This window comes from Pinus tabuliformis, chromosome 4_1 (assembly GCF_031772625.1).
Source record: "Pinus tabuliformis cultivar Carrire ecotype Pingquan chromosome 4_1, CPIR1, whole genome shotgun sequence".
NCBI lineage: Eukaryota > Viridiplantae > Streptophyta > Pinopsida > Pinales > Pinaceae > Pinus > Pinus tabuliformis.
Window position 1 is genome coordinate 83,016,735 of NC_142303.1, and position 21,924 is coordinate 83,038,658.

The following is a 21,924-nucleotide window of genomic DNA, read 5'->3' on the forward strand; positions in this document are numbered from 1 at the left end:
ATTACGCTTCCTAAGGATTCTCACAATCTTGTCAGTGGTCCCCTAGATGAAAGGGATATGAATCCCTAAGATTCGATCTTTAGGGTCTTTCTTAATCTTGGGACCTCTGCTAGCTTTAAGGAAATCTTTCAAACCTTGGTGTCTACTATAACCATTATTAACAAAAACATTAAGGAGATGGGATTTCTCTTTATCAAGGTTCTTTTTATCAGAGATTCTCATCACACAAGTAGCTAGCGTGTTGATAACAATCAACTTTTGAGTAGGGAAATGATGTGAGTTGGCATGAAGATACTTCTCAATATGAGTTTTCTTCTGAAACACTTAGTGGGTGAAAGAACTGTCATCATTCTTCGAAATGAGAACATCAAGGAAAGGCAGGCACCCATCAATTTCTTGCTGCATAGTAAACTTTATGGAGGAGGATTGATTGTTGAGATGCTGGAAAAAAAGGTCTAACTCTTCTTGGCCATGAGACCAGATGACACTAGTGTCATCCACAAATCTCTTCCATAGTTTGGGAAGGAGACGGTGTAAGGCCAAAGCCTTGGACTCAAAGTCTTCCATAAAAATATTAGCAACGACAGGGGACAAGGGGAGTGTATGGCAACTCCACAAGTATGCTCATATTTTATTTATGGTACATATTATTTTTTATTATTAATATAATTTTGTTTTAAATATTGTGTCAATTGAATATAAAATAAATTACACATCATATATCATATAATATCAATAATAATATTTTTTCATGCCATATGATATTAAGTAGTGAATTAAATTGAAATAATTTATTTTTGATAGAGATAATTTTTATTGTTATTATTATTTTATTTTTTTAAATTGGTTAATATAAATATTATTTGATTATTTTTAAATGTAAAATATTGTATCTTTCATTTTGAAATATAATTTGATAAATTATAAAACTTATTTAACATAATACGTGTAGTAAATTTAAACTTTTATACTTACTTTCTCGATCAGATTATATAATTTTTTATCAAAGGACTTTTCAAAGCTTGTGCAATGCCCAATTCCATCATTCACATTGAGTTTTATTTTAACAAAATTATTTTTCTTCTCAACCAAATAAAAATTATATTTTTTTATTTTTTAATTATAAATTATATATTTTTAAATATATTAAAGTTTTCTTATTCTTTATTGTCTAGTAACATCATAAACTCTCTTTAAATCCAGTAGAAATGAAAACTTTAGTAATTGGAAAATGTCGTTTTCTTAAATCCTTAGCAAGGGAAGAAAAACTTTTACTGTATACAATCATCTCTTAATTCCAATAAAAAGTAATCCCAGGATAGCAATTGGAAAATGTTTTTTTAAATCCTTGAATAATTTAGGAAAGGGAAAATAAATTTTATTGTATACAATCAAGTTATGAAATCGGATTTGTTGTTTTTTCTCAAATAAATTTTATTGTATACAATCAAGTTATGAAATCGGATTTGTTGTTTTTTCTCAAGTGTCTGAATCCTATGAATAGGACACGATTTTACCTAATTTGAATCTTATTTTCGGACAATCGTTAAGAGGCATCGTCCCAAAAATCAGATTCGAATCCGGCGAAAAAGAACCCGTCATTAAAAAGGGCACATTCTTATTTTTCTTTACCAGTTTTTCTCATTCCTTTTGCAAATAGTGAGTTGTGGGTTTGTTGTTAGAAGTTTGGAGCAAGGAGCCAAGGGTTTGGAGCGCGAGATTCAAGGACCATGTAACTGCATTTCATCTTTATTTTTTTGCATTTGTATTACAACAGTTTGTAGATACATTTTTTTTACAACTTTGTGCATGTTTGCGAGATTCAAGGACCATGTAACTGCATTTCATCTTTATTTTTTTGCATTTGTATTACAACAGTTTGTAGATACATTTTTTTTACAACTTTGTGCATGTTTGTTTATTTATTTTACAGTATTCATGGTTCAATCAAGTGCAGTAGGTAAGGGGCAAAAGAAGGGGAAGAATGTCCCCATTGGATATGCCCTTCCTCCCCCAATTTCATCAGAGTTTGCTGCCGGGTCGGTGGACTAGCCGAGCTGCACGACAACAATTTTGTAAATTCTTCTCCCGCTCATTTGTAAATAAACAAAATTTGATTATAATTCTTACTTGCATATTGTTGGACTGTGTCTCTTGTTGGTTATATGTTTTGTTAATGTATTCCGCACATTAATGTTTTAAATATGGTAAATAAGACTAATGTTAGGAGTAGTTTGAGAAACAAGTTAACCATGGAAAAAGTTTCACACGAAAAAAGAATTGAGGGTGTGACACTGCGGTTCCCATTCATTGTCAAACTTCGGGAGATGCAAATGGGTGTCACAGGCCCCGATAAATCAAGAGACCCAGTTACCCAGTTATCTTTGACAGTGTATGTATGACCATCATCCATAGCAAAGTCCCACATCCATAGCAAAGTCCCACCTCTCTCCTAAAAGTCGCATTATAGACTATTCCTTTAGAGAGGCTTCAACTTACCTCCCAAAATAAGACTAAATTAGTTTACCTAATTACCGTTTAAAGCACTCAGCTTATTGCTGAATAGTATTAATTATCAATAATGTTTGAAATATGGGCCAACTTAAATCCATCCAAGCATTGTACGTGGAGGGATTTGATATGACCATCATCCATAGCAAAGTCCCACCTCACCATCATCCATAGCAAAGTCCCACCTCTCTCCAAAAAGTCGCATTATAGACTATTCCTTTAGAGAGGCTTCAACTTACCTCCCAAAATAAAAATAAATTAGTTTACCTAATTACACTTTAAAGCACTCCACTTATTGCTGAATAGTATTAATTATCAATAATGTTTGAAATAATAATATTTAAAATATGAGCCACTTTAGATCTATGTAAGGATAGTACCTCGAGAAATTTGATTTCCCTTGACTTATGATACATTCAAGATTAGATATATCTAGACTGATTAAATCAGTTAACATCACAATCTTGAATACAAATAATAAGAATCACCAATAATATTTGAAATATGAGCCAGTTTAGATCCATCTAAGGATCGTACCTCTAGAAATTTGATCTCTCTTAACTTACGAGACATTCAAGATTAGATATATCTAGACTGATTAAATCATTTAACATATCATAATCTTAAATACAAATAATAAAAATCACCAATAATATTTGAAATATGAGCTATTTTAGATCCATCTCTTGAATATCAGACTCTTGAATACAATTAAATTTTCAATCTGGTCAAATATCTCCCCGTATTGAATTGTTAAATCGTTTCTTTTAACTCGAAAAAGATTGACTCACTGTTTAAAGAGGCTTCAAACTATAGTAGTTTACCTAATTGCCGTGTAAAGCACTCCATCCATACCAATATGCAGTATTGCTGAATAGTACGAATCAATAACGTTTGAAATATTAGCCCTGCTATACCAATAAGTCGTATTGCTGAATAGTACGAATCAATAACGTTTGAAATATGAGCCCTGCTACATGAATTGCCTGATTAGGAGGTGATGGCATGCATGATTAGTTGATGCTATTAAGGGATTTAATTGAGCTATGATGGCCAAGAATCTCTATATTTACGAAGCGCCGGAGCAAGGCCTCAACCGCATAAATTTTTAGTTCGTTATTTTGAGCTCTCTTCGTAGAAGAAAGACAATCACATCATAGCAAGCAGGAATGGCTCTTGTTAATGTCGTATCGCTGGCTCATAAATTGTGGCTGCCTGGATCGTTGATCAGTTCTGCCCATGAGATTATGCCTGTCCGTACAACAATCCCAACTAGTAAAGTGTGTAGGCGGGGAAATCCATGACACTTCCCATGAGTAGGAGTTTGAGTAACGCGTTAACAGATGATGGTGGCCGTGTACAGAGACGCATAAGCGAGTATCATTCCAATCTCTGGGACGATGATTTCTTACAGTTCCTCTCAACGCCTCATGGGGTGGGCAATTAACTTCTGCTTCACCTTCAACTGAATTTCTTTTTCTTCGAATTCTTTCGATGTATTAGTTTCTCCTAATGATTTATTGTAATATCATGAGTCAGGCACCATATTACAGTGAACGGGCTGATAGACTTGTTGGGGAAGTAAAAGATATGTTCAATTCACTGTCTGTTGAAGATGGAGAATTCATCACTCCCCTCAATGACCTCCTTCAACGCCTTTTGATGGTCGACAATGTTGAACGTTTGGGTATCGATCGACATTTCAAAAGTGAGATTAAAACAACACTCGATTTTGTTTACAGGTGTGTTTCTTGCATGTAGATGGTAGATGCTGGAGCATTTTAAAATTTGATTCACCAGAATGAACTGAAACTATTTACTTTGCTATTACTTCTTAAATTTCAAGAATGTTCAGGAAAATTTGAAACTATTTACTTTGCTCTTATTAAATTTCAAGAATGTTCAGGAAAATTTGCAATCCATTCTATGTATCTAATATCATAAGGAGAAATATATTTTTGCGTGCAGTTATTGGAAGGAAAAGGGAATCGGCTGTGGGAGAGACAGTGTTGTGACTGATCTCAACTCAACCGCCTTGGGACTTCGAATTCTTAGACTACACAGATACAGAGTATCTTCATGCAGATATATCAATATATTTTTTAGGGTTGTTTTTTTTTAAATAAAAATAAAAAATTATGTTTTAAATAGAAAAATAATGTAAGTTTAATAAAAGAAATGAATATTTTGAAGTAAAAAAATATGAGTTTTTATAGTTAAAATGTTTATTTGATTTATATATATTTTATATAGCATTTAAAAATATAATTTAAACAATAAAAAATAAGATATTGTATTTTACATTTTAAAAATATAATTTAAATAATCTAAAATAACATATTGTATTTTGTACTTAAAGAAGTTTGCATGTCAAGAAATTTGATCAGTCTAAACTTATATCATAACAATCTTGCATTTTAAAAAAGTTCTCATGTGAAGAAATTTGATCTTTTTAGACTTAGATTAGATCTGTATTTAAGATAGATCTACACTCTATTAGTAATTAAACTTGTTTCATTATAACATACATCTGCCTTTTATAAGATTCCTTTTATATAAAAATATTGATTGATAATTCCTTATTCATTGTATAACTTCTTAATACTGAGGAAACCTTACTTAAAACTTTTTTCAGAATTTTTTCAACATAGTCATATCATGATACTGAAACCCAGATAAAGAAATTATCATTAAAAGCTCGTGCATAGACATCAATATTGACTTAAACATTGTATAACTTCAGATGTGTTGGAATACTTCCAAAACGAGAAGGGGCAATTTGCATGTTCCGCTAATCAAACAGTGGGAGATCAGATACGAAGTGTTTTCAATTTATTTAGGGCCTCTCTAATTGCATTTCCGGGGGAGATCAAAGTTATGGAGGAAGCTGAAATCTTCTCTGCTATGTATTTGAAAGAAACCCTGCAAAAGATTCCGGTCTCCTCTCTTTCTCGACAGGTGAGACAACAATGCTACAAATTTTCATCAGATGACACGATGTTTTGAACTGTGTTTTAATAATTTCAATTTTGTTGTCTGTAGATAGAGTACGCTCTGGACTATGGTTGGTACACAAATTTGCCAAGGTTGGAAGCAAGGTTCTATATCGACGTATTTGGACAACACAGCATATATGAGTACGCTGATAACTTCATCCTGCAACATCATTTTTATTTCCATATATGTGCAATAAAGACTTTGGATTGTTAATGTTACATGTTTTTTTGTTTTTGGAGAAAATAGATTTAGCATAATCATAATAATTTTTGTTTTAGGTGGAAATAAATTCAGCCCAGAATATTATAACAGAGATTCTTAAATATTTCAATCTTATTTCATTAAAATAAGGTAGATTTTTTATATTTTTTAGATTACTCTGAATTTAACATATAGTTATGATTGGTTTTTCAATTTGTCTTAATGATGAATCACATTGGTACAAATATATTTAATGTGATTTCTCTGAAATATTTCTTATTAAACTTGATATGGATAATAGAAGCTTTAATTCAACCATAAATAGTTTTAATTATGTATTGTATAGAAATTTCAAATTTAACCTAAAAATAATGGAGATTTTTTAAAATAGTTAATTTTAATAATGTATTCTATAGAAATTTAACCCAAAAGGCTATTTGGATATTAAAAATCCTTAAATTTTAAATCTTACCAAAAATTATATTATTTATTAAAATATATATAATAATTAAAATATACATACTAAAAACCCGAAAGTGTTCCGGGTGACGATATATAGATTTGAATATATGTAATTAATTTACTATATATCAATAGAAACGTGGGCAATGTGATTTTCTTTGGATGGCTATTGATTTTCTTTTGGTTCCAGGACGAAAGTGATGGAACTCGCGAAATTGGAGTTCAATAACTTTCGCTCTATCCAACAGATAGAGTTGAAATATCTCTCGAGGTGATGAGCTGGATATAAACGTCACCAAATAAATTGGATTTTAGTGGTCAAAAGTTTAATAAAGTAAATTGATGAAGTATTGGGTTCTGGCGGTCAAAAGTTTAATAAAGTAAATTGATGAAGTTCGTATGTGCAGATGGTGGAAAGATTATGGTTTCTCTCAGCTGACATTCACGTGGCATCGGCATCGGCACGTGGAATATTACACTTTCGCTTCTTGCGTTGCGACTGATCCTAAACATTCCGCATTCCAACTCGATTTTGTCAAAATGTGTCATCTTGCCACAGTTCTCGACGATATCTACGGCACCTTCCGAACAATGGACGAGCTCGAACTCCTCACAGCCGCTATTAAGAGGTAACAATTGGGTTTAACTAAGGGATGATAATTAAATCTATTTGTAAATTTAATAAATTTGAAGATGAATCATATTAGTTGATTTGAAAATTAATTAAATTTTAATAATAATAATGTGTTTTAATGATAATGATGTGATTCCTTGAAAATGTTGACTAAATTTTAATAATAATGTAAATTTGAAATATAAACCAAATCTTAATGATAGTGATACGATTGTGATTAGTTCGAAATGTCTGTAAACTTAATAGCTCTACCTGTGCTGAGAATCAATGAATCTGAGAAGACTAATGCCTATGCACAAACTAGCCGGCTTAACCAGAAGTTGTGTGTATAATGATCAGATGGGATCCGTCCTCAAGAGAGTGCCTTCTTGAATACATGAAAGGAGTTTACAGGGTGCTTTACGACGCTGTAAATGAAATGGCTCGAGAGGCAGAGAAGGCTCAAGGCAGAGACATGCTCAACTATGTTCGACAGGCTGTACGGAAAATAATATAAACATATAATGTTAGGATATTCCGACACATAGGAAATAGTTAAGTTCAACTTGGTCTAGTATAGAGTTAGGTATAGAGTTAGGTAAAGTGTGTTTCTTTACCGTTGTACATTTTGTAACTTACAATCCGATGGTCACAATATGTAGTGATCCGACGGTTCACTCTCTCCTCGGTATTACCGACACTTGATCCGTGGCTTGACACCCGATTGGTCCATGAATTCTATTTAAAGCGCATGGAGGGTCATTGTTCGGGTAATCCGTGCATGAGAGAAGCTTATGTAAATTTTCATTCTTTGATTAATAAATTGTTTGTAGTAGCCACGTTGGCACAGGCCGTGGACTGTTTCCCTCTTTGAGGGTTTTAACCATATCAAAAATACTGGTGTATTGATCTGTGATCTGGTTGTGAGCGGTGTCCTTTTGGTGTTCTTTCTGTGGAACTTACCCTGTAAATTCCTACATGGTATCAGAGCTATTTGAGGACCGCGTCCGTTGGTGATCCAAATCTGAAGCCGGTAGAACTGCATGCGGCTGCCGTTTCCTAGATCTGTTGTTTCTGTCTGCTTTCGGGTCGAGAGGACTACTCTGTTGTGTTCGGAGTATCTGTTCCAGTGAGGAACCCCTTTCGTTTCAGGTGAAAAGGTTTCCGGTAGCCCTAGTTGCGTCATTTTTAAGATCTGGAGGTATACAGTCTTTATTTGCAGTTTACTGTTATTTTCTCTCTGCTTATTTCGGTTTCCGTTTATTTAGCTTTTTTTTCTAACCAGATCTATACCTTTCATTTCTGCGTATGCTCTTTGCCCTGCGACTCTGTGCGATCTGGGCAAATCAGAAACAGAAATGAAGGATTTTTCTCATGTGTATGCTCTTTTCCCTGCGCCTTAGGGTGATCTCGGAAAATCAGAAACATTGAGAAAAATATTTAGTTTCCGGCCAAAGCTAACTTTGAGCCGCAAGGTTCATTTTTTGAAAATATCTAGTTTTTTTGCTAAAGCTAACTTCGAGCCATAAGGTTCGTTTTCTTTGCATGTCCGTGTTGGGTTTTGTGTTTTGTGTTTTGTAGGGAAAAAGAGCTTTCTCAAGGCAATCACGCAAACCAAGGCCCCTGCTCTCTCTCTCTCTCTCTCTCTCTCAAATTTTTTGTATAGATCAATTGGTTCAAAGCTATTTTAAGAGAGTAGAGGTCTTGGGTTCAAGTCCCCATTTTGTGGGGGCGGATTTTTTTTCATTCGCGCACTTTGCCGGCAACTTCAACAATTTTTTTTTTAAAAAGCCATAACTTCTTCATCCGGAAGCCTTTTTCAGAGCCGTTTTTTTTTAAAACAGCCTAATTTTTCGAGATCTATCCATTGGAACACTTACTTTCAGCATCTTCATCTTCAGTTTTTTAAAAATAAATGGAAAGTCCATACCAAGTCATTCTTGACAGCACTAACTACTTCCAATGGATAGCCTACATGGAAGATTTACTTAGAAGTAAAGGTCTCTACAGAATAGCCACAGGCCAAGAGAAGAAATCAAAAGATGAAGTCAAGGCTGCAAAATGGGAAAATAGACAAGATCAAGCATGTGGTTTGATAGGGATGTCTATTTCTCCTTATCTTAGATTCCATATTGCAGAACTTGAGACTCCTCATGAAGCATTGGAACAAATCACCAAAGTTTTTGGGATTAAAAATGAAATTAGAGCCCATCAACTTGAAAATGAGTTGCTTACATTGGATCCTAATAATTTTTCTTGCATTGAAGATTTCTTGTCCAAATTCAAGACCCTTAGATATCTCTTGGAAGGTGTTAAGGTTAAGAAAGAAGATAGTAACCTTATTTATTCCATCCTTACTAAGTTGGGACCAGCCTACTCTGTATTTGTTTCCACCTTCCATTCTACAAGGGAAGCTTTCCTTTGTCAAGGAAAAGACTACAAGGCCCCTTCCTTTGACTCTTTTTGTGATTCTTTAATAAGAGAACAAGAAAAACTCTTACACCTTGGTCTTCTTAATCTTGGAAACTCTTCCAAGAAAGCGTTAGCCGCCCAGCAGCAACCAAATTCAAAGAATCCTAAGAAGTCATATCCTAAAAAGAATGGTCCTAAACCAAACAAGGGTCCTAAGCAAACTCAGCCTCAAAATGAAAGATCATTTCAGCAAAATGATAAGACCAATAAAAACAAATGGAAGAAGACCGATAGACATTGTAACTTTTGTAATCGAGATGACCACTTAGAATCTAAATGCTTTAAGAAGATGGAAGCCTTGGAAGCCGCAATGAAGAAACATAACATCCATGTGGAGCATTCTTCAACTTCAACTTCAACTTCATCTTCAGGAATGGCACTTTCTGCATGTCGTTGTCAATCATCTCAGTCTGGTTATGCATTAAATGTATCTTCTTCTTCTCATTCTCGTGAGTGGCTCATTGATTCTGGAGCCTCTTATCACATGGCCAAAAACAAAGCCATGTTTTCTTCTTTAAATGGTTGTAACACCAAAAATATATATGTTGGTGATGATAGATCTCTTAATGTTGTAGGGACTGGAACTATTCATCTAGACAATGGTCAGTTTAATGATGTACTATGTGTTCCAACCTTATCCTGCAACCTTCTATCTGTATATCAGATAACTCATTCAGGTGAAGGTAAAATTGTTGAATTTTCACCTCATGATGTTGTAATCAAGGATCTAAGAGATCCTAAACAGATTCTAGCTACTGGTATTGCTGATGATTCCACAAGGTTGTATAAGTTTCACAACTTTGGGTCATCAAATCTTCCCTCAGTATTTGTTGCTCATAATGATGAAGTGAGCAAACTTTGGCATGAGCGATTTGGTCACTTAAACTATCGCTCCCTTCAGCATCTATGTAAAGAAAATATGGTGACAGGTCTTCTTATGGTATCTTGCAGAGATGGTGTTTGTTCCGGATGTGTACTCGGAAAACATCATCGGGACAGTTTTGAAAAACGTGCCTCTTGGCACGCCTCAGCCCCTTTACAGCTTGTGCACAGTGATTTATGTGGTCCACTTCATGTTGCTTCATTCTCTGGCTGCAAGTATTTCTTAACTTTTATTGATGATTTCTCCAGACGCACTTGGGTATACTTCTTAAAGCTCAAGAGCGAAGTATTTAACACATTTTTGGACTTCAAAGCCTTTGTTGAAAAACAATCTGGACATCAAATTCTTAAGCTAAGAACTGATAATGGTGGAGAATATGTTAAAAACACATTCATCAACTTTTGCACCGAAAATAGAATTCAAATGCAACATATTGTTCCATACACTCCACAACAAAATGGTGTAGCTGAAAGGAAAAATCGCACCTTAAAGGAAATGGCTAATTGTATGCTGCAATCTAAAGGACTCAGTCTTAGTTTTTGGGCCGAAGCAATTAATTGTGCAAATTATATAATAAATCGCACTCCTACTAAGGTTCTAAAGAATATCACTCCAGAAGAAGCTTGGAGTTCCATTAAACCAGATGTAAGTCACTTTTGTGTTTTTGGAAGTGAAGCATGGGCCCATATTCCAGATGAAAAGCATAAAGCTTATGAACCTAAGAGTGAGAAATGTACTTTTGTTGGATATTTGAAGATGTAAAAGGTTATAGACTTATTCCATTTAAGTCCAAAAATGTTATCATTAGAAGAGATGTAAAATTTGATGAAAATAAATCGGCCTGTGAGCCTAGTCCGGCGGATGTGCCACCTCTTCCTATCTCTTCTACTTTTGAAAACATTTCTTCTTCAGATGATGAAAGTGAGGATGACAATCCTCCCCCACCTTCTCAGGATCCTCAACTTCCACTATGGGTCCGTACTACTCGGGATGCAGCAGGTGATCTTGCCGGTGATCCTACAGATCAACGACGTACACGTTCTCAGTTTGAAAGAGCCTCTTCTTTACTGGCTCAAGCTACAGTAAATCATGATCCTGACACTTTTGCAGAAGCTTCAGGCCATCCACATTGGGAAGCAGCTATGAATGAAGAATATCATTCATTGTTGGCGAATGATACATGGGATCTTGTTCCTCTACCAAAGGGACGCAAACTTGTTAGATGTAAATGGGTTTACAGAACCAAGTATGGACCAGATGGGAAAGTTGATAAACATAAAGCTCGTCTTGTTGCTAAGGGCTTTTCACAGGTTGAAGGCATTGACTACACTGAAACCTTCTCCCCTGTTGCCAAAATGAACTCTATCTGCCTTGTTCTTTCCCTTGCTGCCTCTTTAAAATGGGAAGTCCATCAGATGGATGTTAAATCTGCCTTCTTGCATGGGGACTTGCATGAAGAAATCTATATGGAACAACCCATTGGCTTCATCCAAACAGACTCCAGCCTTGTATGTCGACTTAAGAAATCTCTTTATGGTCTCAAGCAAGCTCCTCGGGCTTGGTATGCCAAAATAGATAGCTTTCTTTTAGAATTTGGCTTTTCTAGGTGTTATTCTGACAATACTGTCTACACCAAGAAACTGGGCAACTCTCTTATCATCCTTGTTCTTTATGTTGATGATCTTATTCTTACTAGTAGTGATCCCAACCTTATAAACCATGTGAAGTCCAGCCTTAAAAAGAAATTTGAAATGACAGACTTAGGACACTTACACTATTTTCTCGGTCTTCAAGTCTTGCAATCCAAGGAGGGTATTTCCCTTTCCCAGTCCAAGTATGCTTGTGATATTCTTCGTCATTTTCACATGGAAGACTGTAAGCCAGCCCCTTCTCCCTTTCAGTCTGGAGTCAAACTTTCAGTCTCTTTTACTTCTCCTGAAGTTGATGCTACCTTATACCGTCAACTTGTAGGAAAACTCTTGTATTTAACCCATACTCGTCCTGACCTTTCCTTTGTTGTTGGCCTTGTTGCTCGTTTTATGCAAAACCCCCGTGAAAGTCATTGGAAAGCAGCTAAAAGAATACTTCGTTATGTTCGAAGTACAGTACAGTTTGGGATTCATTACAGTGCCAAAGCAGCTCCTCTATTAGTCGGTTTCACTGATTCTGATTGGGCTAGTGACCCTAATGATCGGAAGTCTACTGTCGGTTATGTCTTCACTCTTGGTTCAGGACCTATTACTTGGGCTTGTAAGAAACAGGCTGCCATTTCTCTTTCGTCAGCAGAAGCAGAGTATCGTGGTGCCGTGGAAGCTAGTAAGGAAGCCTTGTGGCTTTGTCAGATCCAATCAGAGTTTGGCTTTGAGCAGCAGCATCCAACCACACTTTGGTGTGATAATCAAAGTGCCATTCAGCTATGCAAAGATCCAGTCCAGCATCAGCGCAGCAAACACATTGAACTACACATGCACTTCATCAGAAAGCTCATTCATGACCATGTTCTTGAAGTGCAATATTGTTCAACAGATGATCAGGTTGCAGACATCTTCACAAAGGCTCTCACAGAGGCGAAGTTCACTAAACTTCGATATATGCTTGGAGTTCAAGAAATTTTCACTAAGGGGGGATAGGCTCTAGTGCCTCCTTCCTTCTCCTATTGTGTCATATTTGTAAATCCTTCAATCCTATCCCAAGTTGTTCTTAAGGGGGGATGTTAGGATATTCCAACACATAGGAAATAGTTAAGTTCAATTTGGTCTAGTATAGAGTTAGGTATAGAGTTAGGTAAAGTGTGTTTCTTTACCGTTGTACATTTTGTAACTTACAATCCGACGGTCACGATATGTAGTGATCCGACGGTTCACTCTCTCCTCGGTATTACCGACACTTGATCCGTGCCTTGACACCCGATTGGTCCATGAATTCTATTTAAAGCGCATGGAGGGTCATTGTTCGGGTAATCTGTGCATGAGAGAAGCTTATGTAAATTTTCATTCTTTGATTAATAAATTGCATGTAGTAGCTACGTTGGCACAGGTCGTGGACTGTTTCCCTCTTTGAGGGTTTTAACCACGTCAAAAATACTGGTGTATTGATCTGTGATCTGGTTGTGAGCGATGTCCTTTTGGTGTTCTTTCTGTGGAACTTACCCTGTAAATTCCTACATATAATACATATGTATTTGTTTGCTAGAGCGTTGAGTGACGATTAGTTAACTTGATTTGTTTGTGCTTGCCTAGTGGGAAACGTATATGGATTCATATATGGAAGAAGCGAAGTGGATTTGCAGTGGTTATCTGCCAACGTTGGAGGAGTACTTGGAGAACACGAAAATTAGTTCCGGTTTTCGCACAGCCATATTGCAACCCATCCTCACGTTGGGCGATCCCCTTCCTCATCACATCCTTGAAGAAATTGACTTTGCATCCAAGTTCAATGACTTGGCATCCGCCTTCCTTAGACTCACACAGGTGACACTCGCTGCTACAAGGTAATTTCATTTCGATAACCTCCTATATCATTCACATGGTACAAGTTCTGCATTTCAGACCTAGTACAGATGATGTTGACATTTATCGTTATTTAATTTAGTATGAATTTCAGACCTAGTATGGATGATGTTGACATTTATTGTTTTTTAATTTAGTACAGATGATGTTGACTTTGCCATGGCAAACGCAGGTGGACAGGGCCAGTGGAGAAGAAACTTCGTGTATATCTTGTTATATGAAAGACAATCCGGGATCAACAGAGGAAGATGCTCTCAATCATCTCAACGCCATGACCAGTGATGTAATTAAAAGATTAAATTGGGAGCTTATCTACCAAAAAACATGCTTATGACATTAGCAGAGCTTTCCATTATCGCTACAAATATCGAGATGGCTACAACGTTGCCAGCATTGAAACAAAGAGTTTGGTGAGAGAACCGTCACTGATCCTGAGCACGTCCTCAAGGAAGTTGACATTCCATAGAAGCTCAATGACTTGGCATCTGCCATTCTTGGATTACAAGGGGATACGCGCTGCTACCAGGTACTCACTCTAATCAAAAGCATCGGCAACAAATTTGTATCGAATTTGCCATCTATTTTTAAACTATTCTGCTTTAGAATCATATTGGTATTGGGAATGCAGGCGGACAGGGCCCGTGGAGAAGAAGCTTGGTGTATATCTTGTTATATGAAAGACAATCTTGGAACAACAAAGGAAGATGCTCTCAATCATATCAACTCTATGGTGTATAACTTTGATTAAAGAACAAAATTGTTGAAATATTAATTTCAAACTGCCATCGGACCGCTTTTGCTGAGGCAGTGGTTTTCTTATGAAGGGCTCCGATAGTGTACACTATTTGATGCGTGTCCACAGTACTTTTTGCAAAACAACTTTTTATCGGGACATAACATTAGTTTTGTTTGGGCAAGCTATTGCAAGGATGGATGATGACTGTTGATTAAACCAAAGTTAATGTACATGCCTGTAGCAAATGGATATTGTGCGAAGTTTCATTTTCACCATCGATCTTATGAGTAAAATATTTAATGAAATTTATTACAAGATGGTAAATGTAGGTAGGCTTTTAATTTTATTGTTTTTTTTGTACAAGAAGTATGGTCATGTTTTTTTTTATTATTAAAAATATATGTATTGTAATATGTTTCTTTTGAGTCGACTATTGTAATGCAAGGGGAAGGAACACACAGCAGTGCGAAACAAAACCCAGAACAGAGCAGTGTGAAAATATTATTGAGAAGAAAGCATTGTACGCAGGTAGCAGCGCGTGAGTAGGGAAAAAGGGTATGTTCGGCAGAGCCTGAATGTAATGTTTTTTTTATTGAATATGAATGTAAAACTGCAGCAGCATATGTAAGATTTTTTTTATTTACAGTAGTAAATGTAAATGAAAAATTTACACACAGCAGTGTAATCTTTTCAAAATGAGACATAGTAATTTTTTTTGAAGTTCTTGGTGAATCCCTCTAAGAGAGAGGAAGAAATATGTAACAGGAAGTTTATTAATGAATAGAAAGTTTTATGTGTGTGATAAACTTTGTCTGCTCAGCAAACAATTTTTTTGTTTCCCTGTGTTAAAGATCCTGTGGAGAAAACAGAGCATTGTTCTCTGTTCAGTCTTTTGTTTTGGAATTTACCAGAAAATTCCCAACAGTGGTATCAGAGCTTGTCCAGGCTCTTTGAAGGTGTCAAAGAAGCTGAAGGAATGGTTTCCTCGCTGCAACAACTTCTCCAGCAAAGTGGAGACTCAGTCAAGGTATTTCTCAAGATTTTTTTGTGTTGAAGACAGTCAGTGATTTTTAATACAGAGTCAAGTATTATTAAGAGTGCAAGAATGGTTGGGTCCAGCACCAGCACTAGCATGGGCATGTTTAATACTTAGCTCCCACAGTTTAATGGGAAAAACTATGACTATTGGGCAATAACCATGAGAGCCCTGTTTGCCTCACACGATTTATGGAAACTTGTAGCATATGGGTTTGAAGAACCAGGAGATGAAGATGAGTTTAATAGATTAACTCAGGCAGAGAAAGATCTGTTGAAGAGCAATAAGAAGAAGGATTCAAAAGCCCTTGTATTTTTGTATCAAGCAGTGCATGAGAGTGTGTTTCCAAGAATAGCAGCAGCTAAGACATCCAAAGAAGCATGACAAATTCTCAAGACAAACTATCAAGGCATAGAAAAAGTGAAGACAACAAAACTACAGTTGCTGAGAAGAGATTTTGAGAAGCTATGCATGAAAGAGTCAGACAATATTGACTCATTCTTCAAACATGTGATTGGTCTGGTCACAAAATAAGGTCTCATGGAGAAACTATTGAAAAAAGGAGGATTGTGGAGAAACTGTTGAGGGTCCTACCCTCAAAGTTTGATGTAATTGTCACCACCATAGAGGAGACAAAGGATCTCACAAATTTTTCAGTTGATGAACTTCATGCATCACTGATAACACATGAGCAGAGGTTAAGTAGAAATGAAAACTCATCTCTAGAGCAAGCCTTCAAGACCCAGATGTCCTTTGGAAGAGGAAGAGGGCAAGGCAGAGGAAGCAAGAGAGGAAGAGGCAGAAGCCAAAACAGAGGTGGAAGGAACACTCCAACAAATGCTCAAGGAAGAGGCAGCAATCCAAATCAGAACCAAGGCCGAGGCAGCAATCCAAATCAGAACCAAGGCCAAGGCAGCAGTCAAAAAAGTGGATAACATCATGCTCAAGGACAAAGGTATGAAAAATCCAATGTCCAATGATATTATTGTAAAAAATATGGGCATTATGCAAATGAATGTAGGAAGAAGCAGCACGATATGAGTAATAGATCTAGTGCAAATATCACTAGAGAAAATATCATCCAAGATAATGTGCTTTTAGCTTGTAACATGGCTGAAACAAACAGTGATGATATATGGTTTCTAGACTCCGGTTGCAGCAACCATATGACAGGAAACATAGCCCTGTTTTCTGCGTTAGATCAGAGTGTGAAGTCACAAGTCACACTTGGGACGGATAGTAAAATTTCTGTTATGGGAAAAGGAGAAGTAAAAATATTTACAAAGAAAGGTGAAAAGAAAACCATAGCAGATGTCTATTATGTTCCTGGAATGAAGTGTAACCTCTTAAGTATTGGACAACTTGTTCAAAAGGGTTACAATGTTTTCTTTGAAAATGATGTATGCACCATCATGGATAGAGCACCCAGCAAAAGATGCATTGTTGAAGTAAAGATGACAAGGAACAAGATGTTCCCTCTCAGAATAAGGGCAGATTTGAAAAATAAAGAAGTAATAGCAGCAGTGACACAAGAGGCTTTCCAAAGCGAACCAAAGGATGAAAATTGGTTGTGACACTTGAGATTTGGACATCTCAACTTTGGAGGTCTTAACTTGTTGAGTAGAAAAGGAATGGTAAGAGGATCACCATTGATAGAGAAACCAGACAGCCTTTGTGAAGGTTGTATCTTGTAGAAACAACACAGAGAAAGTTTTCCATCAGGGAAAAGCATCAGGGCAAAAGCACCATTAGAAAATGTCCACTCAGATTTATGTGGACCAATGCAAACTCCATCACTAGCAGACAGCCAATATTTTCTAACATTCATTGATGATTTCACCAGAAAGACTTGGATTTATTTCCTGAAGAACAAAAGTGAAGTGTTTGAAAAATTTTGAAATTTCAAGGCACTTGTGGAAAACCAAAGCGGGCTACATATCAAAGTTTTAAGAACTGATAGAGGAGGTGAGTATATCTCCAAGGAATTTCTACGTTTTTGTAGAAAAAATGGAATTCACAAGTAGTTTACAGCTAGGTACACCCCGCAGCAAAATGGAGTTGCTGAAAGGAAGAACAGGACAATCATGGACATGGCGAGGAGTATGTTAAAGGAAAAGCATTTGCCAAATGATTATTGGGCTGAAGTTGTACATTGTGCAGTATACATTTTGAATAGATGCCCTACAAAAGCAGTCATGAACAGAGTGCGAGAAGAAGCATGGAGTGGGAGAAAGCAAGGAGTCACCCACATGAAAGTTTTTGGTTGTGTGGCTTATGCAAACATTCCAGATCAGCTAAGGAAGAAGTTGGACAGCAAAGGGGAGAAATGTATTTTCATTGGATATAGTGAGGAATCCAAAGCTTACAATTTGTATATTCCATCGACCAAGAAGTTTTTTGTGAGCAGAGATGTTCAATTCATTGAGGAGGAAGCTTGGGATGAAAGCATAGAGAAAACAATGAATGTTAAAAACTATTTGTCTCATGATGAAGATGATGAGGAGATCGCTAAAATACATCCCCAAGCAGCAGCGCCAACACAATGACAGCAAGGGACACCCTTGAGGAGAAATGAAAGTGCTTCTCGAAGCACACCACAAGGAGGAAATTCAAGTGCTTCTTCAAGCACTTGTACACCAAATGAAAGAGGCAAGAAATTCAGAAATTTAAGTGACATTTATGATAAAGGTATGAATTTTTTGTTTGCATTATATTGTCATGTTGATGACCCTATTCATTTTGAAGATGCAATTAAAGAAAGGAAATGGATAGAAGCTATGGATGAGGAGATCAATGCCATAGAAAGAAAAAAGACATGGGATTTAGTTGAGCTACCAAAAGGTAAAGAAGTCATTGGAATTAAATGGGTCTACAAAACCAAGAGTAATGTTGAAGGCAAAATAGAAGGACACACGGCAAGACTGGTTGTCAAAGGATATAAACAGCAGTATGGGAGAGACTTGAGGAAACTTTCGCACCGGTTGCTAGAATGGAAACCGTGAGAGCAGTGTTGTCCATAGCAGCACAAAACAAGTGGAAAGTTTACCAAATGGACGTGAAGTTAGCATTCCTAAATGCAGTGTTAAAGGAGGAGGTTTACATTGAACAATCTCTAGGATATGAAAAGAAAGGCCAAGAGCACAAAGTGTGCAGATTGAAGAAAGATATTTATGTGCTGAAGCAAGCACCAAGAGCGTGGTACAGTAGGATAGATTCCTATCTACTAGAGAATGGATTTGAAAAGTGTGAGGGAGAATCCACCCTCTACATCAAAGAAAAAGATGGTAAATTTCTAATTTTTGTGTTATATTTTGATGATGTTATTTTCACAGGTAATGATGATTACCTCATTGAAAATTTCAAAATAGTCATGAAAGAAGAATTTGAGATGACTGACATGGGTTTGTTGAGATACTTCTTAGTAATAGAAATAGATCAAAATGAAAATGGGATTTTTATCTCACAAGCAAAATATGTTAATGAAGTGTTGGAAAGATTTAACATGTAGGACAACAAGGCAGCAATCACTCCCACAGTGATGGGATTAAAACTCAGCAAAGAGGACAACAACAAGGATTTTGATCCTAGTTTGTACAAGAGCATAGTTGGCAACCTCATGTATCTGACTGCAACTAGGTCAGATATAATGCATGCTGTTAGTTTAATTTCTAGAGTCATGGAGAGGCCAAAAGAAGCACATTGGCAGGCAACAAAAAGAATTTTGAGGTATGTTAAAGGTACTAAAAGGTTTGGCATTTTATATACTGTCTCAGAATGTTCAAATTTAATTGGATACATTGATAGTGATTGGGTTGGAAGTGTAGATGATTGAAAAGCACATCCGGTTATGTTTTTCACATGGGTTCAGGGGCCATTTCATGGGCTTCTAAGAAACAACCTATTGTAGCGTTGTATACAACAGAGGCAGAATATGTGGCAGCTACAGCAGTAGCATGTCAAGCAGTTTGGATGGGAAGAATGTTAAGGAGTTTATGCGAAGAGCAGGCAAAAGGAACTGTGATTTTTTGTGACAATAGCTCAGCTATTGCATTATCCAAGAATTCGGTGTTTCGTAAGAGAACGAAACACATTGACACAAGGTTTCACTACATCAGAGAATTGGTGAACAATGGAGAAATTGTTTTAAAACATTGCAGGACTCAAGAGCAGGTTGCAGACATTCTGACCAAGCCATTGGACCAGAAAAATTTTGAATTTTTGAGGAAGTGTTTGGGTATGACTAATAACCCAGCAGTTGAAATTAAAGGGGAGTGTTGAAATATTAATTTCAAACTGTTGTACTACACACATTTAATTAAGCAAAACCACCAGTCTCCCATCGAATAGCTTTTGCTGAGGTAGTGGATTTCCTCTGAGGGGCTCCACTACTGTACACCATTTGATGCGTGTCCACAGTACTTTTTTCAAAACAGCTTTTTATCAGGGCGTAACGTTCGTTTTGTTTGGGCAAGCGATATTCGTCCGATTGCAAGGATGGATGATGACCGTTGATTAAACCAAAGTTAATGTACATGCCTGCAGCAAATGGAGATTGCGTGAAGTTTCATTTTGACTGCCGATCTTATGAGTAAAATATTTAATGAAATTTATTACGGGATGGTAAATGTAGGTAGGCTTTTAATTTTATTGTTTTTTTTGTACGAGAAGTCTGGTCATGTTTTTTTTTGTTATTAAAAATATATGTAATGTACTATGTTTCTTTTGAGTCGACTATTGTAATGCAAGGGGAAGGAACGCACAGCAGTGCGAAACAAAAACCAAAACAGAGCAGCGTGAAAATATTATTGAGAAGAAAGCATTGTAAGCACGTAGCAACGCATGAGTAGGGAAAAAGGGAATGCTCGACAGAGCCGGAATGTAATGTTTTTTTCATTGAATGTGAATGTAAAATTGCAGCAGCATATGTAAGAATTTTTTTTATTTACAACAGTAAATGTAAATGAAAAATTTACACACAGCAGTGTAAATCTTTTCAAAAGGAGACAGAATAATTTTTTTTGAAGTTCTTGGTGAATCCCTCTGAGAGAGAGGAAGAAATATGTAACAGGCAGTTTATTAATGAATAGAAAGTTTTATGTGTGTGAGAAACTTTGTCTGCTCAGCAAACAATTTTTTTGCTTCCCTGTGTTAAAGATCCTGTGGAGAAAACAGAGCATTGTTCTCTGTTCAGTCTTTTGTTTTCGAATTTACCAAAAAATTCCCAACAAAAATTGGGAGTTACTCCAACTAGATAACAATGTTCCCATCTCTTCCATGACATATGCTTTTGACATCAGCAGAGCTTTCCTCTACGGCTATAAATACCGAGATGGCTACAGCGTTGCCAACCGTGAAATAAAAAAAAATTGGTGACCAGAACCGTCCTCGAACTTGTTTCTATGTAACCACGCTTCGAATCTGAAACAAGTTTATTTTAAAACATGGGCATTAATTTTATTTTGTTTTATTGATTAGATTTGACATCACTTCCCTGAAGATTGTGTGAGTTGCGTTATTTTGAGATTATACTAGCTTGTAATGTTAAAACAACTAACAAATTATTTATCAATATAGAAATTAGATTTATGTAAACACAAACTTTCATGGGAAAAACCACCGGAAAAAGTTGTAACTTTTTATTAAATAAAAATTTACAAACATTCTCTCGACTCCAATCTTCTTGCCTTCTCACCCCACATGCAATGTCTAACCAAGAGTATATATAAATAATTTCTCATAGAATGATCTAGAGAAATATTATTGACACAATACCGTGTGTTATTAAAACCATGAGTCCAAAACCACTAACCCAAAACCATCGTTGTAGACTTTTTGAGAAGTTTCAAGAAGTCATTACATTATTCTTTTACTTTATTTATTTGGTCTCACACACAACAATCTCCCACTTGAGACCAAATACAAATTTCTATCTCTTTGTTACAGATCTTTCCCAAGTCTTATTTTAGCAGCCAAGGCTCTACAAATATCATGCTTATCCCTTGCCAATTTTTTTGTTAACATATCAGCTAGATTGTCCTTTGTGTGTATTTTCTCCAACTATAACAACCCATCCTTGAACACTTGGTGAATCCAATGGTATCTGACATCAATATGATTTGTCTTGTAGTGAAAAGTGGGGTTATGGCAACATGGAGTGCATTTTCTCTATCACAATTCAATACATACTTTTCTTGCTACAAACTTAGTTCCTCTCAATATGCTTTGTCTTGTAGTGAAAAGTGGGGTTTTTGGCAACATGGAGTGCATTTTGGCTATCACAATTCAATACATACTTTTCTTGCTACAAACTTAGTTCCTCTAGGAACTTCTTCATCCAAATCATTTTCTTGCATGCATCGGTTGCTTCCATACACTTAGCTTTTGTGATAGAAAGAACCACAAACTTTTGTAGTCTAGATATTTGTGATACTACAACCCTACAAAAGCACAAATGTGACATGTTATGGATCTTCTAGAATCCATGTCCCCTACGAAAACAAAATC

At 36.1% G+C, this 21,924-nt stretch overlaps 1 pseudogene across 1 annotated transcript; it reads left to right on the forward strand.

Annotated features, from left to right (window-relative positions):
- The first annotated feature begins 3,521 nt into the window (after positions 1-3,521).
- On the forward strand, positions 3,522-20,825 carry LOC149174290 ((-)-limonene synthase, chloroplastic-like; annotated as a pseudogene). Its single transcript, XR_016258477.1, has 11 exons — positions 3,522-3,946; positions 4,051-4,253; positions 4,480-4,592; positions 5,255-5,469; positions 5,554-5,648; positions 6,362-6,442; positions 6,579-6,800; positions 7,145-7,283; positions 13,379-13,629; positions 13,821-13,945; positions 20,649-20,825. The product of XR_016258477.1 is annotated as a (-)-limonene synthase, chloroplastic-like (transcript).
- Positions 20,826-21,924: the final 1,099 nt, after the last annotated feature.